At 54.7% G+C, this 22,734-nt stretch overlaps 1 protein-coding gene and 1 long non-coding RNA gene across 4 annotated transcripts in view; both read right to left on the minus strand.

Moving 5' to 3' along the window:
* The window catches only part of LOC132245689 (NACHT, LRR and PYD domains-containing protein 12-like), a 70,751-nt gene extending 60,876 nt beyond the window's left edge, over positions 1-9,875 (minus strand). The window contains exons 1-2 of one of the 3 annotated variants that reach the window (XM_059718362.1): positions 9,777-9,875; positions 9,182-9,382 (exon numbers count right to left, since the gene is read on the minus strand). The gene's annotated coding sequence lies outside the window, so the exon portion shown is untranslated. Of the gene's footprint in view, positions 1-8,596; positions 8,688-9,181 lie in introns of those variants that run through there. The other 2 variants (XM_059718361.1, XM_059718363.1) reach the window with 2 other exon arrangements.
* A 661-nt stretch (positions 9,876-10,536) lies between these two features.
* On the minus strand, positions 10,537-13,391 carry LOC109283473 (uncharacterized). Its single transcript, XR_009457547.1, has 3 exons — positions 12,605-13,391; positions 11,158-11,249; positions 10,537-10,738 (listed from the first exon to the last, which is right to left on the minus strand). It is a non-coding gene; the product is annotated as an uncharacterized LOC109283473 (long non-coding RNA).
* Between the last annotated feature and the right edge of the window lie 9,343 nt (positions 13,392-22,734).

Consider the following 22,734-nt stretch of genomic DNA (forward strand, 5'->3'; position numbering starts at 1 on the left):
GGATTTGATGTATTTAGGCCATGATATACTTTAAGGAAGACATCACACAGAAGGCACAACAGTGTAGGCAGTGGAAGTGCATGGCTGGTGGCCACAAAAGTCCAAAGATGTGGAATACAAGTGGCATGGTTTTCATTTGTGCACAGAACATTCGAACAAGCACAAAGCGCACCGCTCTTCTCAGGGCTCAGCACAGTGCTCAGCAGAGCTGAACCAGGATTATAATGTTATAAAAGCCTTCGTCTGTCTGTCTGTCTGTAACGCTTTATTCGCACTCTGGTTGTCTGAAACAACCAATCAGAGTGCTCAAAGAGTGTTCCAGATAGGAGGCAGTGGTGACAGAGTGGACAGGTGAGACCAGCACCGCTGGCCTTGACCCACCCCCCACCCCCGCTCCCTGGAGCCAGGAAGAGCCGGGGCAGCACCAGGTGGGCAGTGGCGGTGCTGGACTGAGGCTACAGTGAAATTTGGGGTGGCTGCAGCCTCCTCCATAGCCCCTCTCCCAGCATCACTCACCCTAAGCTCAACCCCCGCAGAGAAGTGCCTGGTGCAGCCCCAGCTCCACTCCCTACCTGCAACCCCCCCGCCCTGTGCAGATCTGTGGGCACATGCCCCCCACTCTGTGCCCTCCCCAGGTGTGCTCAGTGGTGGGAACCACCCTCCCACTGAGCTGTGGCTCCGGCCTACACCCCTGCCCCCTCCCAAACTGCTGGGGGCATTGATCTGTCCCACCACGTGCCTTCCCTCCTCCTTCCCTTTCCATCACAACAGACTTACCAGCTGCATGCAGCTCTTCACGCTGCCAGGCTATGCTCCTCGCTGCCTGAGTGCTTCACTGCAGCTGTGCACACACACAGGCATTTGTCAGCCAAATTATCTGCTGCATTGGGCCATTTTCCAATACAGCCAATTTTCTTTATATTGGTACTGATCCAATACCAGACCAATGTATTGGTGCAGCTCTAGTTGCATCCTAATCCAGGTATATGCTACTGGGTTACCTGCTCACCTCCGTGGACATGTCCTTTATGGTACTGGACCCTGACATTGCAGTATTTTAATCACCTGCTGCCAATTCAATAGCTTTATTAGAGGTGTGCAAGGAGCACTTGAACCTACAACAGATACTGGTGTTTCTCAGCCAGACAAAAATGAAGACCATCACAGACAGCCTGGTGCTATGTAGAGGAGAACTGGTACATCTGCAAATGTGATGCCTTTGACATCATAACTCGTGTCTGCAGTCATGATGGCTAAATGCAGCCATACCAGACAGATGAGCTAGTGGTCGCCAGAGTAGACACATGTGTGTGGCAGCTCACGTGAGCCCTCAGCTTTCCACCGACCCAACCAAGCGGAGCGGCAGGACCAGCGAGAGACAAGCCACTGTGGAAAGGTAAGTGGGCAAGGGCGGGGAAGGGCAAGGAGGAGCCAGACCAGCTGTAGGGAATTGGGAAGGGTTTTTTTTCCCCTCCAGTCCCAACTTAGTGGCGCTGGCTGGGAGCTGTGCTCCCAAGCCGGGTGAACAGGCCGGGGAAGCAGGCATGCTCTTCAGGAGCGTGCAGGAGCTTGCGAGGGAGTTTGTGCATGGGGGGGGGAGGGGCTGAAACTCCATGCGTCAGGAGCCCCTGCCACAGAGGAGGACTCCAGACAGAGACTTCAGGTAAGCTAATGAGGAGGGGGACAGCGATGTGGGTGGTAACATGAAGCGCAGCCAGGGACCTAGCCTTGGTGTCACCTCCGGCTCGGAGCTGCTTTGGGGCTAGCACCCAGATGGGGCGTTTGGAGGGGTTGGCAACACCCCAGTCCCCTGTCTGTGGCAGCTGCCTGGCGGGGGCTCTGGGGCCTGGGCAAACCAGGAGTCCCCTTACCTGTCCCATGCGTGCCCAAGTTGAGGCCCTGGAGGGGCAGGTGAGGGAACTCAGGCGGAGGTCAGCAGGCAGCGGGGGATCAGGGCAGGTGAGGAAGAGACTGACGGGTACTTCCATTCTCTGCAGGACCACACACCCAGAGGGAAGGCGCCACAGATGGTGGACAATGCAGAAGCATGGAAGACAAGTCACCTCCAGATCCAGACGTTGCAGACCTAGACGTTGCACTACTGGTACATCTCCCCCAGTGCTTTTGGGAAACAGGTATGATGCCCTAGCATCACTGGGAGAGAGTACAGCAATGGAGGCCACATCCACAGCTACCAGCAGACAGGCTGAGAGGCAACCGGGCAGCCACCGGAGAAGATGTCGAGTCATCGTGATGGGCAACTCTCTCCTGAGAGGAATGGAGGGAGCCATCTGCCGCCCGGATCCTACAGTACGGGAGGTCTGCTGCCTGCCGGAGCTAGGACTTGGGACATTGCAGCGAGGCTTCCAGGCTCACTGACTACTACCCCATGGTCCTCATCCATGCTGGAATGAATGATGCTGCCTGGAGTAGTCTGGGACGGGTCATGGCTGACTACATGGCTCTGCAAGACAGGCTTAGAGGCTCAAGGGCACAAGTAGTTTTCTCATCCGTCCTCCCGGTCAGCAGCCGTGGCCAGCACCACAGGAACTGAATTGAGGAGGTCAACTCATGGCTTCAGAGCTGGTGCCACAGTGCGGGGTTCGGCTTTCTAGACCATGATCCTTACTTCCAGGATAAGACCTTGCTGGAATGGCACAGCCTACATCTCTCTCCAAAAGGTAAGAGTCTGTTCTCTTACAGGTTGGAAGACCTCCTACACAGAGCTTTAAACTAGCTTCATCGGGGGACGGGGATGCCGAGGTCAGGATGAGATTGGGTAGGACAAGCTATGAACCTCACACTGGAAATAACCTTGTAAGTACTTAGTGGCCCACTAAAAATCAGGATAGGGGAATACTAAGGGCACCTATCGGGGGGCTTAGGGGTCTGTATACTAATGCTAGAAGTATGGGAAACAAGCAGGAGGAACTTGCACTCCTGCTTGCAAACAAAGACCTCGACCTGGTTGGTCTAACAGAAACCTGGTGGGACCCTATCCCTGACTGGGCAGTAGGCTACAGGCTATACAGGCAGGATAGATTGGGGAAAAAGCAGGGTGGGGCGTTGCTCTATATGTTAGGGAACAATATACATCCTTTCTAATAAAGATGGGGCCAGAGGACAGCCAAATAGAAGTCAAACCTATAGACTGATATATAAACCATTCAGAACACCACAACACTGGAAAGAGATCTCAGAGTCTTGGTTGACACAAAAATTAATATGAGTTGCCAGTGTGACGTGGTAATAAGGAAGGCTAACCGCACTCTTTCTTGCATCAGCAGGTGCATCACGAGCAGGCCTAGGGAAGTGGTAATTCCCCTCTTTGCGGCACTGGTGAGGCCGCAGATGGAGTACTGCATCCAGTTTTGGACACTGCACTTCAAGAGGTATGTGGATAACCTTGAGAGGGTTCAGAGAAGGGCTACTCACATGGTTGACGGCCTGCAGGGGTAACCCGGGTGTACCCAAGGATGTGCCCTATTCTCAATAGGATGGGATGGGTAGGCAGGAGGGGGTGCTGTGAGAGGGATGCCAGAATTTTAAGCAGATCCCTCTTTCCTCTATAGAGTTAGCCCAAGCCCCAAACTTCTTAACTATATACAATTTCTTGAGTTATAATATACATAAACATAAAACTAAACATCATATACGTATGTTTACACAGTGAACATTGACCAATAACCAAGGTCAAACCCCAAATAACACTCTTAACCCATCACAATATAAAATTAGTAGAGACATGACCAACAGATTGAGGGAGGTGCTGCTCCCTCTCTATGCGGCACTGGTCAGGCCGCAGTTGGAGTACCGTGTCCAGTTTTGAGAGCCGCACTTCAAGAGAGACACAGAGGATCTGGGGAGGGTTCAGAGGAGGGCCACTTGCATGATTAGTGGCCTTCATGAAAGACCCTACGAGGAGAGGTTGAGAGATCTGGATCTCTTCAGCCTTTACAAAAGACGGCTGAGGGGTGACCTTGTAGCTGCCTATAAGTTTATGAGGGGAGGACAGCAGGGAATTGGGGATGCGCTGTTTACCAGAGTGCCCCAGGCAGTAACTAGGAATAATGGGTGCAAACTAGCGGAGAGTAGATTTAGGTTAGACATTAGGAAGACATTTTTTACAGTAAGGGTGGCAGAGTCTGGAATGGGCTGCCAAGAGCAGTGGTGCTGTCACCTAACTTGGAGGTCTTCAAGAGGAGGCTTGACAATCACCTGGCTGGGGTCGTCTGACCTTGGTCCTCTTTCCTGCCAGGGACAGGGGGCGGACACAGTGATCCAGTGGTTCCCTTCCGACTCTATAATCTATGAAACTATAATCTATGAAACTGGCTGGAAAATTGGCTCCGTGGTCGGACCCAGAGGGTGGTAATTGATGGAAGTCACTCATCACGGTGCCCTGTGACCAGAGGGGTCCCCCAAGGCTCTGTCCTTGGACCCATACTGTTCAACATCTTCATTAATGATGTGGACACTGGAGTCAGAAGTGGACTGGCCAAGTTTGCCAATGACACCAAACTTTGGGGCAAGGCATCCACACCAGAAGACAGGCAGGTGATCCAGACTGACCTGGACAGGCTCAGCAAGTGGGCAGATGAGAAACTGATGGTGTTCAACGCCAATAAATGCAAGGTTCTCCACCTTGGGAAGAAAAACCCGCAGCATCCTTATAGGCTCGGCAGTGCTACGCTGGCTAGCACTATGGAAGAAAGAGACTTGGGGGTCATCATTGACCACAAGATGAACATGAGCCTGCAGTGCGATGCTGCAGCTAGTAAAGCAACCAAAACACTGGCTTGCATCCATAGATGCTTCTCAAGCAAATCCCGGGACGTCATTCTCCCCTTGTACTCGGCCTTAGTGAGGCCGCAGCTGGAGTACTGCGTCCAGTTTTGGGCTCCACAATTCAAAAAGGATGTGGAGAAGCTTGAGAGAGTCCAGAGAAGAGCCACGCGCATGATCAGAGGTCAGGGAAGCAGACCCTACGATGACAGGCTGAGAGCCCTGGGGCTCTTTAGCCTGGAAAAGCGCAGGCTCAGGTGTGATCTGATGGCCACCTATAAGTTTATCAGGGGTGACCATCAGTATCTGGGGGAATGTTTGTTCACCAGAGCGCCCCAAGGGATGACAAGGTCGAATGGTCACAAACTACTACAAGACCGTTTCAGGCTGGTCATAAGGAAGAATTTCTTTACTGTCCGAGCCCCCAAGGTCTGGAACAGCCTGCCACCGGAGGTGGTTCAAGCACCTTCGTTGAACACCTTCAAGACGAAACTGGATGCTTCTCTTGCTGGGATCCTATGACCCCAGCTGACTTCCTGCCCTTTGGGCAGGGGGCTGGACTCGATGATCTTCCAAGGTCCCTTCCAGCCCTAATGTCTATGAAATCTATGAAATCTATGAAACATTTCAATTACAAAATGAGGCACAAACTTGAACAATCTTAGTAACTTCCATTCCTTATTATAGTCCCTGACCCATGGCAAGAGACAGTCCTTCTTCCAATGGGGTCCCTTGGAGGGGGGAGGGGGTGTCCAGGAAGCACCAGGTACCCCTCTCCTTAGGCCTTGATGAGGCAGGGGGCTGCTCATGAAGCCCCTTCTCTGGGTCTGCCCGCCCAAACACCTTTCCTCTGTGGGACCCAAGAACCCAATGACTCGCGCTCCCTCAGGTGGCGGAGGTCAGGGTACAGCTCAATGGGGTCTCCTCTGCTGGAGCGCCTCTCCAGGCCTCTTCTGCACCGCGAGGCTCCACCCCACCCTGTGCCCCGCTCTGGGCACTGAGGGCTCAGCTCCTCTCAAGCTGCTGCACCATGGCTGCTGGCTCCTGGGTGCTGGGCCTCGCGCTGCAGCACTGCTATTTCCCTGTGCCATGACTTCGGCACCGAGGGCTCTTTTAGCACAGGCTGGTCCTTCAGGCTCCAGCTGTCCATCCTCACACTGGGTGGTTAGCCCAAGCAGCCTCCGTTGCTCCCTGGCTCCCAAGGCTTGGCCCATGCACCACCCTGTGCACTGTGGGACCTGGCTGCTTGCTGGGAGATGGGACCTGAGCTGCCTCACTGCAGCCCCCAAGGCCCTGCCAGGGTTGCAGGCTCGAGCTGCTGCTTGCGGCTCCCAAAGCCTGGGCTCCCTGCACTGAACCGTGCACCGTGATGGGCCCGAGCAGCCTCGCACCGCTCCCAGGGCCAGGTCTCAGTGCACCGTCCCTGTGCGCCATCAACGGACAAGCAGTCTCGCACCGCTGCCAAGGCTGCTCCTCCAGCAGCAGCTTCTGGAGCCTTGGGCCTATTGCCCGCTGGGGGAGAGCTCCCCAGCTTTTCTTGGCCCCGCTTTTCTCCAGTCCCCCGCCACATCTGCCCTGGTGCTGGGCGCGCAGCTCCTTTTATACGCGCCAGGGCTCCGCCTCCAAGTCTTAGTTTAGTCTGCAATCAGGTCCGGGGGAGCTCTTCTCCCCCTCCCCTCAGAAAAGGGGCGGGACTTTATTTCTCCTGCTGCCTCCTGATTGGAGACTCAACCCGAACTCTGAAAGGTGAGCCTGCTGCAGGGGGAAGACCCGATGAAGACAGACTGAGGGATCTGAATCTCTGCAGCCTCTGCAAGGGGAGGCTGAGAGGCGATCCTGTGGGTGCCTCCAAACTCAGCGGGAACGGGGGGGGGGAGGGGGGGGGCAGCAGGGAATAGGGGACATGCTGTCTACCAGGGCACCCCTTGGGGTTACCAGAAATAATGGCCACAAACAGAAGGAGAATAGGTTTAGACTGGACATAAGGAAGAAATTCTTTACGGTAAGGGTTGCCAAACGATGGCATGGGCTTGCAAGGGAGGTGGTGCTTTCCCCTACCCTGGAGGTGGTCACGAGGAGATTAGACAGGCATCTGGCTGGGCTTACTTAACCCCAGCGCTCCTTCCTGCCTGGAGCAGGGGTCGGACCCGATGATCTACCAGGTCCCTTCCGACTCTAGAAATCTATGAATCTACCGGTGTCTGCTGCACTTTAAAGCTCACCAAATGGTGACTCCCAGGCAGAATGGTGATCTACATTATGAACAGGCAATATCACAGAGCAACCAATTAAAGGATTCTCAATGGGAAGCTCACTATAATTTCTCACTGTCGTTATTTCAGGCTGGGTACAGAAGAGACACTTATCGCACAATAAGCACACGAAAAGGGCTCTACATCTGTAACTGAGCAGATGTCCATGGCACATAGAGATCTTAAAAAATGCTGGATCCTTCTTCTAAGTTAACCCCAGATGAATGTGGTATCAGGCTAAAGTGCTTTAAGTTAGAGCACTTCATTGAACATTTCTACCACATCCCACCACATCCCCTCTGCCATACGGACTCCCCCCGGCTTATAGATTTCATATACGTTAGGACTGGTAGGGACCTCGCAAAGCCTTCTTCCAGGAATCTCAGCCCAGTGCTGATAACTGCTTGCCAGAAAACAGTGTGGTCTCAAGAGCTGACTTGCCTGACCTGTGTCTTGGGCTCTGAGCATTTGTGCTGCTCGCAGCACTCCCTGACTGAAACCTGCCTTTACACAAACCCTTGCAGAAGCAAAGTAAATCCTGGTGCATGAACCTCCCAGAGAAAACACTCACTCACACAGAAGGGAGGGCAACCAGGGAGACTTTACAAGCAGGTGTACTTGGCAAGACTGTCGTAACATCACCAACACAGTTTCTATCTCCCAGAGTCCGCCTGGGACTTCAGACAAAAAGCATGTACCGTACAAAGTCATGTGGTTTTTGCCTTCCCACAACAGGGATCTCCAGGGAATGTTTTTAATCCTGCCTTAGGTTGTCTGCACACACAGTCTTTGTGAAATGTAACTGAGCAAACCCAGGCAAAGCTGCACACGGCGGCAGCATCGTTTTTCATTCAGTTATTGCTGCTAATAGCCCACAGTACCGAAGGTGGGTCATGACTCTCACATGAGACTTGTGCTTTACAATTCATGGAATCATTCGTGTCGTGTTGGGGGTTTCTCTGCACCCAGCCTCAGTCTCCAGCAAGGGACAGTTTTGTGCAGATGTCAGATGGAAAAAGGGAAGCACCTGATTAGCAACATGACCAGCATGCAATAGTGCTCCATTACTTCCCTGTTTGTGTGTCTCCCCCTCTCTCCTCCCCAGGCATCCTCCCTGCTCAGTGGTGTTAGCAATGGCCTTCTCTGCACCCATTTCCCAGCCTGCCTCCTTCCCTGTGCTTCATGCCCTGCCACGGTCATGCTGGAGACCAGGGCAGGGCAGCAGGCAGATGGACCAGGGCCCTCCCTCTCTCTGCCCCCCTGTACCTTGCTGAAAAACACCTGCCAGCTCCCTGGGGTGCTGCAGGGACCAGCACAGCCCAGACACTCCTCTGCATCTAGTGGAAACACCAGCTTGTGCAATCACAGGTTGCCAAACAAGGGGATCCCAGCTCTGTGCAAGCTCCTTCCTGGGGAAGGCAATACTCATCGCCCCACACGCTCTCCTGCCACCGCACCCTTCCCTTCTAGCAGGAAACCTGCCTGTCCTGGAGAAACATAAAAACAGACCCATCCAAACTGGTGCGAGACAAGCAAAGTGCTGCGCATGCTGAACTCACCCTGCAGAGCCAAAGTGAGCAGGTTCAGCATGAGAAATCTATTTTTCTTCCTCTCAAGACGGCCGAGGCCCTTGCTGGGCTGGCAGGATTCAAAGAGTTTCACTTTCACATTGCAGTCCCACCCATCCTGCTCCCTTCACTCGCAGTCAAGCACTCACCTTCCCTCTCCAGCCCTGTCACAGTGCGCCCTCCTGGAAATGCACAGTACAGGTTGACCCGCTAGACTAAGGGAATCAGAGATGCACAATCCCAGACAGCTTCCCTCAAGCATCAGCCTACCTAACTCCTATTTGCACCTAGCTCCTATTTGCACTGAGGCATGCTGGCACCAGGCTTCGCAACAAACCCACATGAAAGCCTTGCTCCCTCATCAACCCAGAACACATCAGTGGCCCACATAACATGGATTATAACTTCAGACACTCATGTCTCTACTCATCTACCGTGCCATACAAGCTACCTCCTGCTTACAGTGCCCCTCTCCTGTCTACATTGGATAGACGGGGCACTCCTTGCGGGAAACAGGGGGACGACAAGCTGACCTCAAGTCCACAACCACACAACAGCCTGTGGCACAGCACTAACCTTCAGGTAGAGAGACTGAGGCAGGACTCTGGCATCATGCAGGAGGGCTCGGTGGATCATCCCGATGAAGGAGGACACGTGATGGCCTCTGACTCCCGCAGACACCAGGTCCCAACACCTGTGATGCCTCTGCATCCAGTAACAGAGACTGCACATCCCTTGCAGGGCCAGCTGTGCTTGTCATTGGATAGGAGACCATTTCTGGGGAAATTTGGAGGAAAAGGCGGCATGATGTATTTCAGCCTTTTTTTCATTTGTCTCAGGATAGACCCCAGCAAACTCCCTTGCTCTTTGCCATCGCTTCCCCAAAGAACCAGCCCCTCTCCATTAGCCACCTCGCAGCTGCCGCTCGGGTTTGCCTGAAGCAAAGAGACGAGCAGCAACTCCCGTGTTGCAAAGAGCTGGGGAAGACCAGGCGCCGCAGGCAGCGCAGCGCAGCGCAGCGCTGGCTTTAGCGCTACGGGTTCAGCCTGAGCAGCTCGGCCTGGGCAACGCACACGTTTCTGGCCTCGGTCTCGTTGAGACAAAACTTCGTGTTCGTGTTTTGAAAAGAAATGCTTAAAAAGGTCATCCCGTTCAGAGTGCAATGTCGCACCTATGGTTTGCCCTCAAGGTCCCCGCTACCAGCAAAGCCCCGTGTTGGAGACTGCGACGTAACCGTGCTGAGGGGCAGGGCCTCGGCCAGTGCCGATGCAGCCCCGCCCCGCCCCGCCCCACCTGGCATCACACACAGCCAATCAGCAGCGCCTCTCCTCCCGCCCCGCCCCGCCCTCCCCCTGCCCAGCTGCGCGCTCCCGCCCCCGCCCCGCAGTGACCCCGCTCGCTCGACGCCAACTACCAGCCCCGCCCGGCTCTGCGACGCCCCCGCGCCTGGCATCACACACAGCCAATCAGCCGACTCCGGCGCAGCGGCGCTCCTCCAATGCAGAAGGCGTGCTCGCTGCTTCCCTGGCCCCCGCCCCGCCGAGCCGGGGGCGTAGCTTGTGACAGTGGCTTGTGGCGGGCTGTGGGCTCATGACAAGCCTTGGTGTTGGGGTGGGGGTTTTTTGCGGGGGGGAAAAATCCTATTTTTACAATAAATTAATCCACAGCTGCTTTTTGGGAGGGGGGGGAAGCCCCAAGTCGGGGCCCCCGCTCCTCCCCCCTGCCACCCGGGCGCCGCCGCAGGATGGGTCTTCACGTGTGTTTAACTCCGGCTACAACCAGGGCGTCGCGGCACCAAACCTGTCTCAAAAATAAAGGCAACACCTGGGCAGATAATGATTCCCTCCAGCCGGATCTGGGATAAAACCCTTCTTTTTGTCCTCGTGTCAACATCAACTAATATAAAATACAAAAAGTTCATGACTATGCAGTATAATTTGAAATAAAACTCTATAATATCACTTAACCTAACCTAACACAATATATAGGGGGAGAGGAGAGGCGGGGGGGCTGGGGAGGGCTGGAGAGGAAGGGGGCAGAGCAGGGGGAGTAGCTTTCAGGTGTACATTTTCTGCCCTACACCCTGCAGCCCCACATCCAGTTCTCCGGGCTCAACGTCCTGCAGACAAGGTCCTGAAACAAAAAAGAAATAGAGAAACTCTTAGCAACTTCCCAGGTGGCAGAGGAAGGAGAAAAAGCAAAGGGTGATGACTAGGGCTGAGCAGAGACCACCATGCAGACGCGTGATGCACCAGTCACCCATGCTGACGAACATCAGCAGAGTCACAAGGTGACAGGGTGGGCCCCACAGGCTGGTGCTGTCCCCACAGCACGGACAGCTGCCGCCTGCCTTGTTCATGTTTCAGAAATCCAGGCTCAAGCAGCAGGAACTGTCCCCAGAGCCAGGGGCAGGCAATGCCCACACAATGCCGCCATGCAATGAGGAGATTTCCCAAGATGCCAAGAAGAGGCAGGCACCGAAACCCGGGCCTGCTCCCCGCTGAGCTCTGCCACCAAGCAGCCACTGGGGTGCTACTCTTCTGGCGGCTTACCGGGAGGGAGCTGGGGGCCGCGGGTCACAGTCCGTGCTCCCGGCGGGACGCGGGAACTGCCGGAGTACAGCCTCGAGAAGCATCTTCAGTGGCTGCAGTGAAAGGCATCGTGACACGGCATCAGTGAGAGAGAAGAAAACTCACTGGATTAAAAGCAATACAAAATCATGGCCACAGCCCGATCCCCACTCAGCGGCTCCCCTGGCAATGCCCATGGCTGTGCCTGGGTGAGGGCACTGCTGACAGCTCTCGGGTGGCCAGTGACAGCTGCTGACTGTAGGTAACCAGCACTTGCATCCAGCTATTCAGTTCCTGGGCCCTGCTCCAGGATCAGGCCTCATAAACTTCTCGCCACGGCTATCACTTCCTGCCCACGGCCTCTTCCTATAAGATGTGTCTGAGACCAAGTCCCAGCCGTGGGGCTCCTGGGTGTCAAGAGACATCCCTGGTGAGCAACACAAGCCAAGTCTGAGAGTAGCGGTGATGCAGATGCCTTCAAAATCTCAGCCAGCTGGTGTGAGCGCGACCACTTCTGCTTTACACAAAGCGGATGGGTAAGACCCTCTAACCAGGAACCTCTGGTATGGCCCTAGCAGGAGCACTGGCAGAGCATAGTCAAGGTCACCAGGCATAACACCCTCAAGACACATGTCCCAAGACATTACACCCTCACTTGCCCGTCTCCCCTGACTTTGTGAAGAGAAAGAATAATCTGAGTGGCATCAAGCTAATTCAAGTCCCTTGCAATACATTTGAAGCTGTCCCAGGCCAGCACATGAAAGGGCAATTTCAAGTATGTTCTTATGACATGGGCCATTGCTGGAGCGCAGAGTTGGAAAAGCTGTTAGCACAAAGAGATGTGATATCTTTTTCAGTGGCTCCAGGAGATACTGGAACGCCTCCTTCACATTGGGTCCAGGGTGACAAGGACCCTACGTTCTTCCTGCCTGAAAAGTTTAACATGATGTTGCTCACAGGACTGTGAAGTCCAAGAGGTGCCTTGGAGCCCCGCTGTGTTAGGAGTGGGGTAACAGAAGACTGCACCAACCCAGCACTTCCAGTGTCAAGGGATGCAGTTGGAAAGGTGGAAAGATACAGGAGCTCCTGCATAAAGAACATTTCCACAGGAGCTTTAGGATTTCTGTTCCCACTGTATGATAAACAGCTGCCAAAAGCCTCCTAGTTCTTTGGGAGTTTCACCCACCCGTTAAAGCACAGGGGAGGGTTCACACACACACGGTTTCCAGGGGATAACTGGCTGCTCAGGCAGCAGCTCTCCCGGCAGCAGAACAAGGGCATCTCCCTGCAAAGGGCTCGTTTGCTGGAAGCAGTGCGGTTTCTAGGTGCCAAGAGATGTGTCTGGAGAGGAACACGGGCCTAGTCTGAGGGCAGACGCAAGGACACGCACCAGCCCTTTCAGCTGGGGGTGGGGAAGACAAGAACTTACCAGTGTTGGTGTCTCCCGCTGCCTCGGCTGCTCCTGTCTGAAGGGTGCCGGAGCCCCTGCTCCACCCTGCCAGACTCCCCTGCAGTGGGCTGGCCCTGCTGGACAATGCCAGAAACAAGTTGAACATTTTATTACAAGCTGGACCTTGAGACATTTCAATCCCCAAGTAGCGAGAGGGAAAGGAGTCCAATGCCAAAAGGAGGCAGACACCAAGCCCTGAGGTCCTCTCCCACCAGAGCTCTGCCACCGAGCAGCTGTTGAGGTTCTGCTGTTATCGTGTCTTCCTGGGACGGTATTGGAAGGTCTTTGGCCCCAAACCCTCCTTCTTGTGGGCACTGGTACTGCCACCGTGCAGCCCCAAGTAGCATCTTAAGTGTCTGCAGTGAAAGACATGGTGCCACGATCACAGTGAGGGAGAAGATGAAACACTTGATTTAAACCAATGCAATGCCCAAGCCACAGCCCTGCTCCCACTGACAGGCACTCCTGGCAATGCCCCTGGGTGTGCCTGGGTGAGCACGGAGGCAGCTCTCAAGTAGGACGCAGTCAAAGCTGCTGACTGTTGCTAATCAGCATTTCCATCCAGCCGCTCAATTCCTGGTCCTCTCAAAGCTCGTAGACCTGCTATCGGTTCCTCCCCAGGGCCCTTCCTGGAAGATGAGCCCAGCACTTCCCATGAGTCCCAGCTGTGGGGCTCCTAAGCACCAAGACATGTGGCTGGCGAGTAGTACCAGCCTAGTTTGAGGGTAGAGGTCACAGAGCCACTGCTGAAACTCATTCAGGGCCAAGTGACCTCCCAGATTTGCCCTGGGCTTCACCTGAGCCTGGCACAGGTCCCTGCCAGTACAGGCCAGACCCGACACGCAGTCTTCACGCAGGAGAGGGGCTCGCCCATGTGGTGTCGGGGGGAAGCTCGGTGATCACACTGCCCCTTCCCCTGCAGCAGGACAAGAGCATCTCCCTGCAAAGCACTCCTGCAGTCAAGAGGATGAATAAAAATTTTTCTCTGGACCAGGAAACCTGAGTTTCTGACTCACCAACTCCACCAATGAGCGAGGCAATTCCTCCATCCCCCAGCTGGTGCCCATCTCTGAGATCCCTGGGCTGGGATCTGCAGTGCCGCAGGCCTGGAAAGGATAATACAGTTAGCTCTTGGACTGTGACAGCACATCACATCTGGAGGGTGCCTGGGGTCTGGATTGGGGCAGTGGCAGTACGACCCCCACCACCGCAGGATTACTGATGCTCCTGATCCAGGCCACAGCCACCCCAGGCAGAAGAGTCCTGTGCCCTTTCACTGGGAATAGCTCTGAGGAGATCTTCCAGGTTGATCCAGCAGAGCACTTGGACATGGACAACTCCTAGCTCCAAAGTGTTCTCCTACCCACTGCCTCAATGCCATGGGATGTATTTGTGGCCCTTTTCCAGCCAGAAGTGCAGATTCATAGACTGCAGGGTGCTCATTTCCTACATTTTTTAAGTTCACAAACAAATCATTTCTGTCCTGACCATGCAGCTCTGGCCACGGGGCTGTGTCCCACTCGCTGGAGGAAAAACCATGGTGCATGGTGTTTAAGGAGTAGGGCAGGGGCCATTTCAAACCGGCTATGCCTGGACTGGATTGATAGTATTGCAGGAGGCTGCCCCTGTGTCCAGGAGTGAGCCTCAATCCCTCAGCTGTCTTGTGCTCCATGCACCCAAATGGTACCAGTCCTGTCCTCAGAAACTGTATCACCTTAATGGCATAATCTTGCCTCCATCCTCCACTGTAGCCATGCCCACGCCTTGCAGGTAGTACTTCACATCACTTCAGGGGGTGCCCGGCTGCATCGCAATACTCGGACCGCATTGTGGGTGTCCCTCAGGCCCCCTTCAGCCTTGCTGGCTTCGTCCCCTTTTCTCTGGCTGTGCTCCCTCAGATAAGCTCCATGGCCTTGGACTTCAGGTTCTGGACTTCAGTCCCATCCTGCCCTTCTTGGGCTGCTTGGGCCCTGGCCCTGCCCTCACCCATCTCAAGCTGATTGGGCCCCTGGCACTAGCCCTGGTAAAGCTGGTGCCTTGTGTCTGAGACCCCAGGGTCCCTGACCCCAGCTGGGCTGCTGTCATGCTGCTCAGGCCCTTTACGGTCTCTCACCTTTGCAGGGGTATTGTGGGTGCCGCTCAGGTACCCCTGTGGCATCCATACCACCCCTATACCCACAACCCAGTCCTCCAGTCTTAGACTTCAATGTAATGCAAATATAAGCAAACAGCTTCCCAAGACAAACTTTACCCTCACCCTGGGTCGATGCCTCACCACAAACCATACCTCCCCTTTAGAGAGGCTGACCATAGCCAGATCCTGGACATCCGGGACACTGCCCCCAACCTCTCTTCCCCGTGCTTTCACAAGCTGGCAGGAGGCCAGGTCACCATGCCATGCTGGTAAACTCATGGAGCAGCCTATGTGAGAGGCATCGATCCAGTGACAAACCTCCACTTTTCATGCAACCTGTCTGGGTGCAAGAGTTCCCACAGTCTGTACCAAGGTGTTTGTGGAGAGACATTCTCCCCTGACAGTGATGGGCCCATCCTGCTCCATGACAAACCCCTCCCATACCCCTTCCTTCCCACCTCAAGAGAAGAGCGCTGTCTTTTCGCTGGATTTTCTGATCGATCATGTTCATGGCCCCAACGTCCAAGAAGTGTTCTTCTCTTAGACATCTGCAAGAAAACACGTGAAGAGAGCGTGAGTGAGTGGATTCAAGAGTGAGTCGACTAAACTAATCATTTGTGCTGGTCACACCTAGCTTCCCAGTGACAATCTTTGCAGCTCAAGGTGCATGACCACGGGGAAGTAGACAGTGGCCCCTCGGTGGGAGCTGAGCTGACTTGGTCTCAAGTCCACTGAAACCCTTTTCAGGGTGAAAATCGGAGTTGGACAGGAGATGAAGGAGTCAAGTCAGTGTGAGGGGCACCATGACCGTGGGAACAGCAAACATCTCTCCGGAGGTGGGAATGGACGTTCAAGAGAGATGTCTGTGCGGACGTGATGGGCCCTCCCGATGCCTGGACACGAGGAGTTCCCGCAGGCGGGAAGAGACTCTATCTGCCGAGCCACAGCAGTTTTGCTGTCACCTGAAAGGGAAGCCAAGGTACCTGGGAAGGGGCTGGTTGAGCTGCCCAGCCATCGAGAGAAGCAGACTTGGGTTTCCCCAGAGTCTGGAACAGAAAAAAAAGCAGTGAGACAGTCTTCCAAGGGCCCTGTGCCCCAAGCCAATTCAAAACATCAATTAACAGATAAAACATTAAAGCAAAGTCTGAAACCTCAAGGCCATCTATTCACTGGCTTCTCCAGGGTTTCACCCTATCCTTACACAAGGCAAATGGGGGCGACACAAGACATGGGATCCCTTTACCTTTGGCTACATCCAACCGGAGGGTCAGAGTCGTTCCAGACCAAGAATCTGTCTCAAAATCTTCAGGAGTCCGAAGGAGACAACTATCAGGTGTTTTTAAGAAAAATCTTCCCTGGAGAAATGTTGACTGAAAAGGTGACATTGCTGCTAAGAGGAGTTCAGACCTTTTTCCACATGGCTCGAGCATGCTTGGCTTTGCAACTTGGGTTTTTCAGTGCTAGTGCTAGGCTGGAGCCAGGCTTGGCCTCCCTGCTTGCCTGGAAAGTGAATATTGGTGTTACCGGTGAGACTTTGCAACCCAGAAAGCTGCCCCAGCAGCCCAATTACTTTGCAAAGGAGAAGCAGCAGAATATCCTCCAGCCTTGCCTGTGGCAAATCATGTGCTGCAGTAGTGGAGAGATGTAACACCCACACACTTGGGGCTGTGTGTGGTCAAGTGTGTCTGGTTTTATTGTGCGGTGTATCTTGTTTGTGCTGTATATTTTGTTTCCTCTGGACTGGAGAGACCCACCTCCCATCCCCCCGGATTGTGTCCAGACCCTTTGTCTTAAGACTCCTCAACAGAGCCTGTAAAACCAGTTGAGTGACTGGCCAAATCCTGGCATGCCGACCCCCTTGGCATGGACTGCTCTGCATGTACAGTGTCGGGTGAGGCTGCTTTGGGCTGGGGCCCTGGATGAGGTCAGAAAAGTGATATCAGGTCAAGGCCACCTGGTCTAGTCTCTCTTCTACCTTCTGGGTTGGCTGAATCCTGACCACTGATTTGGAGCCAGGAAAGCCTGCTTCCCATGGGGAGAGGGGCTCAACCGCTGCTCTTCACTGAAGAACCAAACTGAAGCTATGTGAAGGGAAAGGCTCAGGGGCAGAGAGAGAAAGTCTGTCTCAGGGCCTGAGACCTCTGTTCTCTCTCCTTTCTCCTTCTGTTTTCTGGGCTTTTGAGTGGGATGATGCTAGGTGAGGGGCATCAGTCCCTGCAGCAAACTGGCCAAGGTTGAAGCCTGGCAGTTTTGCTTGCATGCTCTGGGCCAGGGCTGAGAGCCTGGCATCTTTTAGTTGCTGTTCCAACTTCTTTTGGGTTCAGCATAGCGGTGCCCTGAACCAAAGCTATGTGTCTTGCTGTGTGCCATGCCGGCCTTGAGTAGGATGAAGCCAGGACTGTATCCTCCTAGTGCAGGCTCCCCAGGAGCAGGGTCCCGGCAGCTACTGGCCATGCTGGATGATGCCAGGAGAGTGCCATTCCCTGATGGAGATTGACTGGGAATCAGGGTCCTGGCAGTCATAGTGTTGGGGACTGTAGTATCTCAGCATAGTGGTGGTATAGGTGAGACTATATGTCGAGGCTGCAGTTATAAGGCTGGGACCTGTTTGGTGTTTTACAGCTGCTGTGTTTCACCCCAGCGGTGTGGGGCTGAATCTCAGCCATATGTTTGGGTGGCAGATTTGGGCTAGGATGAAGCTCTGGCACTTCTTGTTGCTTATCCAAGCCTCAGTGGTGTATAGGCCTGGTTTGCTTTCTGGTGCCCAATCCAGGCCCAGTGAAATAGGCCTGGGCTTTCTTTTGTCCCTTTTGCTGTTGAGACATTGGAGGACAACCAGAAGAGAGCAACATGAATGAGAAGAGGCTTGGAAAACATGATTGACATGGAAAGACTGAGGGAACTGAGTCTGTTTCTTCCTCTGAGCAGATCAGGGTGAAGGGAGAGATAGATTACTGGACTTTAAAGGTGTGAAGAAGGGATTACTAAAGATCACTGGGACTGTTTGTTCCCTTGGAGGAGCATGAGGACAAACCACCTTACAGGACGTTGGAAATTGGGAAGAGCTGTCTAGCCGTAAGGATAATTGGGCTGGGAGAGGGAGGATTGTTGAATCACCTTCACTGCAGGGTTTTCAGGCCAGGGGAGATGCCCCTCTGTCTGTGCTGGGCCAGGTGTCACTGATCCTCCTCCAAGCAGGGGATGGACTGGGTGATGCCTCGAGGGCCGTGCTGGGCCTGAAACTTCCCCACAGGTAGCCCCAGCTCTGGCCCCCCATTGCCACCGTCCTCTGTCCTGAGGCCCCCTTTTCCTTTCCCACCTGTCCTTCCTCCCCACCCTGCCCCCATCGAGCTCTTCTGCCATCTTTCCCTTCTCAATGGGCACAGCCCTTCCGCCGCCATCTCCACTCTCCCTCCTCTCCCCACAAGCTGTTATGTATCCTATCTACCCCCATTTCTTGTCACCAATTCCTATCTCACCCTCCTGACACCATCTCCTCTGATCTTCTTCAGTACACGGAAAAGATTTCCTTTCGATGCCATCGTTTAGCAGCTGGAGCGGGGAGGGGAAGGGGTAACCCCTGCTGCCGAGCCCAGAAGGTCCCCTCTGTTTGCACCCTGTGACTGGGCTCCTGCAGCTCCCAGAGGCACAGCAGGGATCCCGATGCTGCGGAGAAACCGCCGTGCCCTCCACAGCACCGAGCACAGATGCAGCCTCCGCCTCCGACCACCGCTGCATCCGCACTGAGCCCTGCGCCCACCGGCCTGTGCGCCTCCGTCTCCACGGACACCCGTGACATCACAATGGGGCTGCGGTCGGTGACAGTGTGGGGGGGGGGCAGGAGGGATGGACATAGAGAGGGTGAAGAGAGGGGCTTCTCCCACTCAGTCCCGGGGGTTGTGAGCATAGAGCGTGGATCCAGGGGGTCTGGAGAAGACACTTGGACATTGGCTTCACCCCTGGGGGGCAAGGCAGGAGGGCTCTGTGGCAGAAGGCCACTTCTGTCTCCCCCAAAAAATTCTGCTGTGTGACAATTTGGTTAACATGGGCCCTGCAGAGGGCAGACATCCCATCTCTACATGTGACCCTGAGCTGGAGACATTCCTGATGGAGGGGGCAAACCTGTTCCCTTTACCTACGTGACTGGCATCACACACCTGGGTGGGGGCTTACGCTCCCGATTGCTCTAAGCAATGCCAACATGATTGGGAAGGGGCTAGAGAGCCTGCTAGTCTACCCGGCAACCAGTGATGCATTTCAAATTGGTTGGCTGGTAGTCAACAGGTGCTAGCCTCCATTGGACCAGGTAAATGAGGTCATACAATCTATATAAGTTAAGAACTGCCCAGGAGGACGGCAATAACCATGATGAAAACTCAGAGAGAAGAGATGGGCCATGTGAAACTTGCTCTGTCTCTTGAGATTCATGATCAATGAACTGCCTGTGGCTGAAATGCCACCGTCGGTGCCCCTCTGCAGAGATCTGTCTCTGCCAGCGTGAGAGGCTGGTGTTGAATCCCTCAGGGTGGGGATCTGCCTCTCTGTCTATGTGAGAAAAGCCTGGAGCCTGGGAGGCAGATGCTCTGGTCACCTGGGAAGGGGGAAAAAGCCCGGCCCTGCGCACGGACCCAGGTAGCCAGGGATGCTTGGTAGATTGGTCGGCTTGTGGCCAGCACTGGCAGCTTCGATTGTACCGGGCTGCTGAGGTCAGAGAGGGGATAAAAAGGCCCGGGCCAGGAAGAAGGCAGCCATTAGCCATGCGGTCATCCAGGGGAATCTGAACCTGGCTCTCTCCTCATCACCACATGCTCCAAGAGTGCCCTGCCTCCAGAGGAAACTCCAACCACCTCTGGACGATGCGAGTGAGTAAGCTACTCGAGATCCGATTAGATATTTAGCTTCAGTAACTCAGATGCGTGTTTAAACGGCTACCTCAGCCATGCTGGTTTGCTCTATGGGATTCCTCTGATATTCCTCTGATATTGCTCTACCTTTTACCCTGTTTCCGCCCGACCCCCTGAATCAACAAAGTTCTCCTTTGTGACCGGTGTGGGAGACTCATTGAGGGGTGGGTCTAAACTATGCCGAGGAGGCCCCTTAGGTCTGTGGACTAAGGGAGGCTTCCTGAATAAGCCCCTGACTTGGGGAAGTGCCCCAAGTGCCTGTATTGGGTCTAGGACCCATTGGACGATCAGGCCTGTGTTCTCCAAGGTGCGCAGAGCCAGAAGTGAGTCCAGAGCCTTGGATGGTGGCAGCAGGAACCCCAGGCTAGCGGGTGTGCTCCAGGGAAGGGGTCGGCCGGACGGGAGGCACCCCAGGGAGGCACTCGGAGCTGGAAGGTGGTCGGGCGCAGGGAGGTGGGCGGCTCAGCGCAGGAGCGCCCCCTACTGGCCCGCCACACCGCCTGCCTCCAGAGGAAATCTCCACCTGCCTCTGGATGATACTTGTGGGTAAGCGACCTGAGATCTAACTAGATATGTAGCTTGCAGTAACTCAGATGCGTGATCGAAGGCTACCCAGCCGTGCCAGTTTGCTCTATGGGATTTCTCTGATATTGCTCTACGCTGCACCCTATTCCAACCCTACTCCTTGTAACCAATAAAGTTCTCATTTGTGCCTAGTGTGGGAGACTTATTGGGAGTGGGTTTAGATTGTGCCTTGGGGTCCCCTTGGTTTGGAAGACTAAGGAGACCACTACTTGTGCTGCTGACTGAGGGAAGCACCGCAGGTTCTTGGAGAGGGTCGAGTACCCTGCAGGACTACTAGGCCTGTGTTTCCCAAGGGGCATAGTGCCAGGATCAGGCCAGACGCTGGGCTGTGGCAATGTTACCCCCAGGCTAGCGGGTCTGCTCCAGGAAGGGGTCAGCCAGACATATGACACCCCAGGGAGGCACCTGGAGCCTGAAATGTGGTCAGGCGCAGTGAGGTGGGTGGTTCAGTGCAGAAGCGCCCCCTACTGGCCTGCCACAGGCTCTTCTCCTCCACGGTCACCAGTGCTGTGCACACAGCCACATGCTGCAATCCCGGTGTGAGCAGGTCCAGGGAAAACACGGTGAATCCAACAGCTCTTTCCCACTGCCCCTAGTCGATGGGGAAGTGCCTGGATTAGACACCACACCAGAGAGATAGTCTCCTACGGTGGGGGCCCCAGCACCCTGCTGGCCCTGGACCATCCTGCACGTTGGAGTCAGCAGAGGTACCATGCAGTGCGGTCCTTGGATTTCCCTGGGACGTCTCCATCTACATCGTGTGCAAGCACAGCCCTGCAGAGAGAAAAGGGATTGAGTTTAGTCTTTGGAAGGGACCAGTTACACAAAAGAAGGGACTGCATTGCAAAGAAAAAGGGAAGCTTACAAGAAATAATGGCCACAAGCTAGCAGAGAGCAGGTTTATACTGGACATTAGGAAGAACTTCTTCACAGTTCGAGTGGCCAGGGTCTGGAACGGGCTCCCAAGGGAGGTGGTGCTCTCCCCTACCCTGGGGGTCTTCAAGAGGAGGTTAGATAGGCATCTAGCTGGGGTCATCTAGACCCAGCACTCTTTCCTGCCTATGCAGGGGGTTGGACTCAATGATCCATTGGGGTCCCTTCTGACTCTAGCATCTATGAATCTATGGAACAACCGCCTGGACTGCACCGGCACAGTTAGTGATGTGTGTCTGCGTGCAGGCATTGCTCCCGTGCCGAGCTGTACACGTGAGTGCTGTACTACCCCAGGACATCTCCCCTCTGCGGTAACACTATCCGGCCCCAGCACTCCTAGCATAGCGAGGTGGGAGGGGGCACTGCGCCGGTGGCTGCCAACTGCACCACTGACAGCCTCACACTAGGAGGTCCCAGAGTCACTCTCGGATGTCAGGGTGAGGGTGAGGGACCCTGGCTGCCAGCACTAACTGTCCTTGTCCCCAGCAGGGCTCCCTCATGATGAACTGATAGACAACAGAAGCTGAGCCCTGCTGCAACTCACACAGGATCTCCACTGCATCCCCGATGGTGGCCCAGGAGCCGTCTGCACTAACGGTCAGGACAGGCAGGGTCACTGGGGCTGACAGACAGACCAGTTCACGTCACAGCTCCGTCTGCCCCAGGGAGCTTGGAGGAGGACGAGGGAGGGGGCATTTGCTCACTACAGCTGTCAGCTCTTGGGAGCAGGGCTGGCCCTTGGGTCCATGTTTGTGCAGAGCCAACACGTGGGGGCTCCTGGGAACTTCCAAAGCCCAAACCCCAGTCCTGATGCTCCCCTGGGAAAGGGGACGGGTTTGTTTGGAGGCCTGAGAACTACAGCCCTTGGCTCCAGGACGCCCTGGGCCCGGCTAGGAGCAGCCGTGTCAGCTGGCAAAAATCCCATGGACACTTGTGGAGCCCACGCCTGCTATGGGGTGTTCTGGCCTCTCACGTGGGGCTGGGGCCACACACCCAGGGCAGTGTGTAGGCTGCTACATCAATGAGACACTTACGTGCCTGTACACCAATGCCAGGAGCTTGGGGAACAAACAGAAGGAACCTCTCCTCCTGCTAAACAAAAAGGATCACGAGCTCATAGGGATAACGGAGACCTGGTGGGACTCTACCTATGACTGGACCACAGGTATAGGTGGCTACGTCTTGTGCAGGAGAGATCATGTGGAAAAAAGGGGTGCAGGGGTAGCTCTCTATGTCAGGGAAAGCTACGCATCCCTGCAAGCTGACATTGGCACCCAAGGTGGATGATTAGAGACTCTCTGGGTCAAAACCCATGGTGAACACGGCACAGGTGACACAATGGTGGGAGTCTACTACAGACCTCCTAACCAGGATCAAGAACTTGATCAGGAATTCTGGCTGAAGGCAACTTCTTGAGGAGCAGCCAGCACAGGTGTGTTGTGGGTAGGTCTTGCCTGACCAATCTCATCTCCTTCTATGACCAGGTGACATATCACCTGGACAAGGGAGAAGAGATTGACGTCATATATCTTGACTTAAAAAAGGTTTCATTT

This window comes from Alligator mississippiensis, chromosome 15, assembly GCF_030867095.1.
Source record: "Alligator mississippiensis isolate rAllMis1 chromosome 15, rAllMis1, whole genome shotgun sequence".
Classification (NCBI taxonomy): domain Eukaryota; kingdom Metazoa; phylum Chordata; order Crocodylia; family Alligatoridae; genus Alligator; species Alligator mississippiensis.